This window comes from Danio rerio, chromosome 1 (genome assembly GCF_049306965.1).
Source record: "Danio rerio strain Tuebingen ecotype United States chromosome 1, GRCz12tu, whole genome shotgun sequence".
NCBI classification, from domain to species: domain Eukaryota; kingdom Metazoa; phylum Chordata; class Actinopteri; order Cypriniformes; family Danionidae; genus Danio; species Danio rerio.
In genome coordinates, this window is record NC_133176.1 from 16544112 (window position 1) to 16552115 (window position 8004).

General features: G+C 35.8%; 1 long non-coding RNA gene across 1 annotated transcript; it reads right to left on the reverse strand.

Moving 5' to 3' along the window:
* Positions 1 to 222: 222 nt before the first annotated feature.
* Positions 223 to 7088, reverse strand: LOC141375514 (uncharacterized). Its single transcript, XR_012383578.1, has 4 exons — positions 7008 to 7088; positions 5239 to 5353; positions 4520 to 4665; positions 223 to 3801 (listed from the first exon to the last, which is right to left on the reverse strand). It is a non-coding gene; the product is annotated as an uncharacterized lncRNA (long non-coding RNA).
* Between the last annotated feature and the right edge of the window lie 916 nt (positions 7089 to 8004).

The following is an 8004-nucleotide window of genomic DNA, read 5'->3' on the forward strand; positions in this document are numbered from 1 at the left end:
TATTCAAGTGGAGACTGAGATTTCAGCTCAGAGCTTTTCATATTCATCAACACCTCTCGCAGTGTGACTTTGTTCATGCCTCTCTGGCTAATGGTTCTGATTAGTTGATTTTTATTTTTTTTTTTACATCCAAGAGCTCTGGGGTCCTGAAATTTCACAAAAAAAAAAAAACAGTTGTACTCAAAAAGACAAAAAGTGTATTTAGTCAAAAAATGAAGTATTAGATCAGCACTTTGTTTTATTTACATATGTCAAATGGATATTGTTACACTTTTCACAGATCTTTTCGTTGAGGGTAATTTTAGTTGTCATTTTGCAGACAGTTAACACCTTTTATGGTCTAAATTCACCTAGCAAGTGACAGAATACACAACTGGACAACATATTTACCCACAAAATCGTTTTGAACTGTCCATTTGTATGATTCAGGGTGTCATGAAATGCATTTTCCACATGAAAGGGGTTTTCTGAATCACAAAACATGGGTTTCAAATACTTTTGTGACATGCTGAATCTTAAAATGGAACGTTAAAAAAACATTTTGTGATCCAAACATTTTTTTTTTGCTCCCAAAACGTGGCATTCCAAAACTGAGCACTTCATGGATAAAATGCATTTTCGGACACTCCACTCACATTTTGTTATCAATGAAGTGTAAAACGCATTCATTTTTTTATGAGACATCTTTTATTTATCCTAAAAAATAGCACTTGACACCCCACAGTTTCTTCTTTGTCTGCTCTCATATTAAATGTTGATGATTTAAAGGTTTAGTTCACCTCAGAATTAAAATCATGTCATTATTTACTAAACACAGAACACAAGTAAAGTTTTTTATGATCCTGGGAAACATCCATACACACTCAATAACACACATACAATACAGCCAACTTAGTTTATTCAATTCACCTATTGTACATGTCAACACAGGGGGAACATGCAAACTCCACAGAGAAACACCAACTGCCCCAGCCGGAACTCGAACCAGTGACCTTCTTGCTGTGAGTCAACAGTGCTAACCACTAAGCCACTGTGTCACTTGATTCAAATAAAGGTATTAGGACTTAAACAAAACTCACTTCATATTTACCGAAAGCTTCCAGATTATGTGTCTAGCTTTACTCTTGAAAATGCTTACATCTACATAACTCATAAAAGCTGACTCTATTGACAGGTTTCTGTCATTTTGCTGCATGAGATTCTCTTTTTTGTTGATCACAGACTAATTTGATATGTGAGCTGTAAAGGCTACAATCCTCTTCTGATAGTGGGCGGGGAGCAGCAGCTCATTTGCATTTAAAGGTATGGTACACTCATAAAAGCTACCCAACAAGCTATTTTGTGTTGAATAGACATCTTTGTGTCTAAAAATAGAGATCTAGGCTAAATTAAGGCTGAATTTGGACTGTCTAGACTGATCTTACAAGGAAACATAAGTAGTTTACATTTTGCCGTGGCATCCAAACCCCACCGCTAAAACCTAACATTGAGGGATAAGAAAACTGTACTTAGTTGTACGAATGAGATTGTATTAGCCACTAAATCATAAAGTTAGGATTTGCTGTGAGATTGAGTTGGACTGTTATTGAAAGCCTAAGAGACGTTTAACAGTGGTGCAAAACTAGTCCCCAGATTAGACACATTTCAGAAGTTGTCAATTCTTGAGTGTCTAATGACTATATAATTTTGAACAATTGTTAGACGTCTATTAGATTGTGTTAGACACTGACAGTCCACATTAAGTCGTGTAGCAAAGACGTCTATGTTTAGATGTCTACTAGATGTCTGTTAAAGCAAGAAATCTCGAGTTTGTGAAATTTCAACCCATTCTGACAACATCAGAGACTTTACATCTTTTCAAGGTAACATGATATGGTAAATTTTGTTCATCTTATAAAGCAATAATCCCTCGGCATTAGACTACATTTTTAAATCTATTAATGAATGTTTTAAAGCAAAGGGTTTTGAGTAAACAGCCTCTTAATGGAGGTACACAATTTGTCCAGATTTAATTACATTTTTTCCTTATTTGTGTTCTAAAGACGAATGAATGACTTTTGAGTTAAACTGAAATTAGTAAATTATGGCAGATTTTCATTCCAAGGCCTCATTGTGTCTCAAGTTGTCTTATTAAGTCTTATTTTTCACCACAGTATCATATAGCACACTTGTATTACATGTTGCACATTTTCGAAAAGTAATTTTCTGTTTACGTAAAACTGCACAACAAGCAAATTTGTGTTTAATAGACATCTAAAAAAGAGAAGGCTGAAATTGTCCAGCCTGATCTCACAAGGAAACGTTAAGTATTTTACGTTTTGTCAGGTAAGTGGCTAATTCGTACAAATTTGTACAAGGAAAATGTAGGATTTTAAAAAGGAGCCATGGCGCCCAACCCCACCGCTAAACCCAACCGTCATTGGGGGATAAGCAAATCGTACGAAATTGTACGAATGAGTCTGTATTGAATTTATACGAGTTAGCCAGTTAGACATTTAACAATAGTCCAAAACTAGTTATCAGATTAAACAAATTTTACATGTAGTCATTATTAGTTGTGTTTCAAAGATGTATGATAGTTCAAATTAAATTATGCAAGTAAATGGTGGCAGATTTTCATTCCAAGGTCTCGCTGTGTCTCGGGATGACTTTAATCTTATTTTTCACCACAGTATCATGGAGCATGTCTTGTATTACATATCGCACATTTACAAGAAGTAATTTTCTGTTTACATAAAACTGCACAACAAGAAATTTATGTTTAATAGACATCTAAAAATGGGCTTCTGTGCTAAAACAAGGCTGAATTTGGTCTGCACAGACTGATCTCACAAAGAAACGTAAAGTATTTTACCTTTTGTCAGGTTAGCTAATTCGTACGAATTCAAAAAAAGTTCAGTCATATGAAAATGTGCCATTTTAAAAAGGGGCTATAGCACCCAACCCCCTCCCTAAACCCCACAGTCATTGGGGAATAAGCAAATCATACTAGGTTGTACGAATGAGATTGTATTGAATTCATACGAGTTGGCCACTAAATCAAAAGTTACGAATAGCTTGAGATTGTGTTGGAGTGTCATTGAAAGTCTAATAGACATTTAACAATAGTCCAAAACTAGTCATCAGATTAGACTAATACCAGATAGAGTCGTTCTTAGTTGTTCTTAGAGGTGTTCCAAAGGTGAATGAAAAACTTTTGAGTTAAACTAAAATTATGCAAGTAAACAATGGCAGATTTTGCCGCAGTTTTGGCAGGTTTTCATTCCAAGGTCTCGTTGTGTCTTGAGTTGTCTTATTTAGTCTTGTTTTTCACAACAGTATCATAGAGCATGTCTTGTATTACATACCGCACATTTACGAGAAGTTATTTTCTGTTTACGTAAAACATAAAGCATATCCAAACAGCCCTCAAATGAATCACAGCGCTGCGGAGCAGTAAAAGTCAACACGACGGCTCAATAATGACAGTAAAAGCCTGGATTTGCCCATAACCTTATAAATAAGTGAAGAGATGCGCACATAAGGGCATTGAGTTGCATTCCATTTCCTGCAAGCGTTGTTGACCCCACTTTGACTTTCAATGTCATAACTATAAGTGAAATCATCATACAGATCTCTGCTGTCTATAGTAGATTAAGAAAACGATGGAGCGGTAGCTTTTTGAAAGGTGTCCGTTTCTGCAAGCTTGTGCATCCTCTCTCTCTCTGTTCTCCGTCTCTCCCCACATCTCTTTCTTTCATTTCTTTGTCTTCTGTCGAAGAGATTTAAGAGTAACAAAGATAATGCACCATTCCCAGAGCTCTGAAAGAGGACAAAATATAGAGAAGAATGTAAAAATAGAAGACGTAAGCTGTCATGATTGATTTTAGAGCGAGATTTGAGATTTCCCAGAGATAATTAACAAGGAGCTCTCTTGACAGCAGTTTCCAGTACAGTAGAGTACAGTAAAATGCTATAGAGAGCAGACTGTGAGAAGCGGCGGGTTTGAGTGCGATTTTTTTACTGCGAAATTGTATTTACAGACTTATTAAGCCGTAATGCTTTTTTAACATACAGCAACGGGAGTCTCCCAGGAGACCAATTATCAGACTTTGTGTACAAAAATGAACTACGGCACAAGAAATCTTCATGCCTTTTGCACCGCCATAAAGCGTGTGTGTGTGTTTGTTTGAAATTATTTCATCTTACACACAGAATGAGAGCAATGCAGCACATCCTCTGCAGTTCTCACGTGAATGCAGTCTGAGAGCTGCTGGCACCGCTTCCTAATCAATTTTGGAAAGGATCCCAGTGCTGGCGAGATCCACATAGTGTGGAGATATTTATAGTTGTTGTTTTTTTTTAATTTTTTTTATTATCTTCGTCCACGTTTTGAGGTAAGAGATGACTATATTTATAAAGTTCCATTTTGTTTTGCTCTGTGGATTTATTTGGGCTTTACCCAAAACGTGATGTACATTGAAAGCACTGGACTCAGCATATAAAGGACATAGTGAGCTGAGGTTGGAGATTAGCTCACCTTTAACACTGCGGTTAAATCATCAATAAACCTCGAGCCCTTCTGTCCCCTGAGATCTGCAGTCATGAAGAATTTCTCTCGAAATCTCATGTGGGCAATGCAGCTGAGCAGCGAGTGCTGTTGTGTTGACAATGTTGTTTGTGCTGCTGCAGACTCACCCACATGGAAAAAAAAAACACTATAGTCATTTATAGTAAATACTATCATGTTTTCTAAACAATAATATAATAACGTATTTGAATTAATCTGTTGAGATTGTTCTGTAATTAGAAAGGTAATATAGCAGCTCTAGTAATATAAACAAATTGCCCAATACTGTCCTTTTCTACAGCTACAGGGTATATTTTTCTACAACACCACAGATTATTGTAGCAAAACCTGACATTTTAAAACATTTAGATTGCATTTATAGTAAAAATGTTATCACAGTTAATGATATTATCAAGGTTTTGTTAAAATTACCTAACAACGTTCAAAAAGAAATGTCACATGCCCATTCAGCCAAGATTTGTATCAGAAAATGATCAAACAACAAAAGAACATGAACATGGATCTGTGCGTCGCAACACAGGCTCATTCTGAAAACGTAGCCCTATATACATGTCTGGAGATCACAAATTATGTAACCAGAGGAACGTATGGCTGTATTTCGTCTTTAAAATGAACAGTAGGGGGCGGTATGACTGTTTTTTTTTTGTGCTTACCAGCTGACCGCTTACCTGTGTGGACGACTTTTCTGCTGTTACCAGTTTGTCCAGTGGGTTGCCTCGTATGTTGGAGGATTTGAGATGCAGACAGGGTTTAAGTCCGGTGAAGAATAGTTCCAAAGAGCAGCTATTACAACAACAAAAGCCCAAAATAAATTATAAACAATTAAAAAACAGTTTGAGAATGTGGTAAAAGCTGAAAACATGGTAAAAATCAGGCAACTGCAAGGGTTTTTCTTTTTCTGGATTGCTCTTGAAAACACTGTCGGTTGGGTTTAGGAAAGTGGCTGGGCAGTGGTCAATTGGTGCTTTTTAAAACACTATCGGTTGGGTTTATGGAAGGGGCTGGCCCCCAGCAGGTCAGTTGGTCAGTCAGTCAGTCAGTCAATCAGTCGACAGCAGCCTCTGGTGGATTTTTAGGAGAACAGCAGGCGCGAATGGCAAATTTGAGATCTCAAAAAGCATACACATTGGCCTCTGGTGGATTTACAAAGAAACTCTTATGGAAACTGCAAAAAAAAAAAATTACCTCCTAGGGCAGGGGTGTCAGACTCAATCCTTGGAGGGCCGAAGCCCTGCACAGTTTAGTTCCAACCCTGCTCCAACACACTTACCTGTAGGTTTCAAACAAGCATGAAGGACTCAATTAGTTTGATCAGGTGTGTTTAATTAGGGTTGGAACTAAACTGTGCAGAGCTGACACCTTGACACCTGTGTCCTAGGGCATATTTGTCGCTCTCCAGAAATGTATATAGGGGTACGTAATCAGAACCAGAATGAAATAACTTTTTCTTTTTTTCTTTTTTTTTTGGAACATTTTATTTACTATTTTAATTGAATGTATTATTTGCTAAACCTGCACTTGGAAAACTACCTTGCAGGGATCCATGTTTACCTTGTTTTTTGTTTTTTTTTCACAAAATTGCGTAAAAGTACTTTATAAAATCCAAAAAGGGTTGTGCGATTTGATTTGACAAAAAAAAAAAAAAAAAAAAAATGCAATTTGGACTTTTCTGACTGATACTGTGATTTGAATTGCCATTTAATGTTGTCAAGCTTCAGTTCAGTACTCTGAATAATAAGGAATACAGCGTACATTAACTGTATATATAAATATCTGTTCATTAACTTTTTATATTAAGATTACAACTAATTGCAGTGTGACAGGATTTACAGTGTGTTTTTAAATCATGACATTCATTTATGGTTTTAATGATAATAAAAGCTTGAAACCGGTAATTGTGACAAAACTAAAAAAGTGTACTAAAGTTTATTAGTACACTATTAGGCATGGGACGATATCCTGTTTCAAGGTTTACCGTGGTTTGTAAAAATCAAGGTTTTAAAACCTAAATTTTTTTTTCTGTTATACTATTTACAAGGTATATGTACTTTTCTTAACATGCTTTCTGCAACTATTTTATTTAAAGAGTTCACACTTAAATGCTTGATAATGATAGCTGGTTTGGCATGCTGTCCCGAGAGAGAACCCTGAGCTAGGAGATTATTGAGCCCAGGGCTCCCACCTGGTCAATGTGCATGTGAGGGGGAACGAGATCAGGTAGTTCTCGAGAACTCCCCTTGGTAAATGAGGAAAAGTGGAGATGGGGTAGATGGAGGGATTCTTCCAAAAACGTAAATAAGAGAGTAATGCTTGTTGGGCTATTTATAGTGAGTTTGGAATGATCCGATTGGCTTACTAATGATTACAGATGAGAGACCAGCCGTGATCAATCATATCATGTGCTTCTCTCCCAGTTAGTTTATAAAACTTCACTTACGTTTTTAAGGCTGCGTTGTCTCCAAGAGAAAAGGACCCTTCATATCAAAAGCCACTGGTCAGCACATGGTTCAGGAAACATCTGAAAAACAAATCACTTATAAACCAGCATCTAACCATGCAATAGACCTGAACAGCGCTGTGGTTTTACTTTATATCCACAGAAAAGAATGATATCTAAAGATGCCAAAGTTGTAAACACATGTGTATTTTTGAAACTAATGAAGACAGTCGAAGTAAATGATTCATTTGAATTATTTAGCCTGACATGTTTTCTGGTCCAAAATATTTGTTTCTTAAATTAAAATATATTGTTCAATGTGAAAAAAAGTTGTTGCTTTTACCCAGACATTTAAAAAAAAAAAACATATTTTAGAGCCATAATCACAATATCGTGAACCGTGATATTTGAATCCAAGGTTATTATACCGTCAGAATCTTATGTCCATGCCTATTCATTATACTGTAGTTAATACTATACATGTAAATACTATAATAAATAGACTTTACTATAATACTATAAAATAGTTCAGAAACACTGTAGTATTTGCTATAAAATAATATCCTTTTTTTTCATGTTTGTAGAAAGCATCCTGCATGGATGAAGTCATAAATGAATGTACCTTCCTTATTTCTAAGATGTTATTACTTTATTTCTAGGCTGGGAAGTATTTAAGTTATTGTACTCAAGTGTTATTTGATGAGTTTGAACATTAGTCAAGTACTGTTGAAATTTAACAGTTGAATACTTTAGATTTTTGAAGGTAAAATCATAGTGTTTGCAAATGCATGTAGACTCACGAAGGTCGCAGCAGGTTAGATTTTTCCTCTTTATAAAAAGTTAAATTATATATCATTTTTTTAGCTTTAATTTAAAACTCCTGAAAGCATTTCTATGTAAAGTATAATTGGCCACAACTATGGCCATTCGTCCTTGCGAGGGACCTTTCTTTACTCTCAGCAGTGCAGAGGTACACCCAAAGCAAATGCTTTAATTA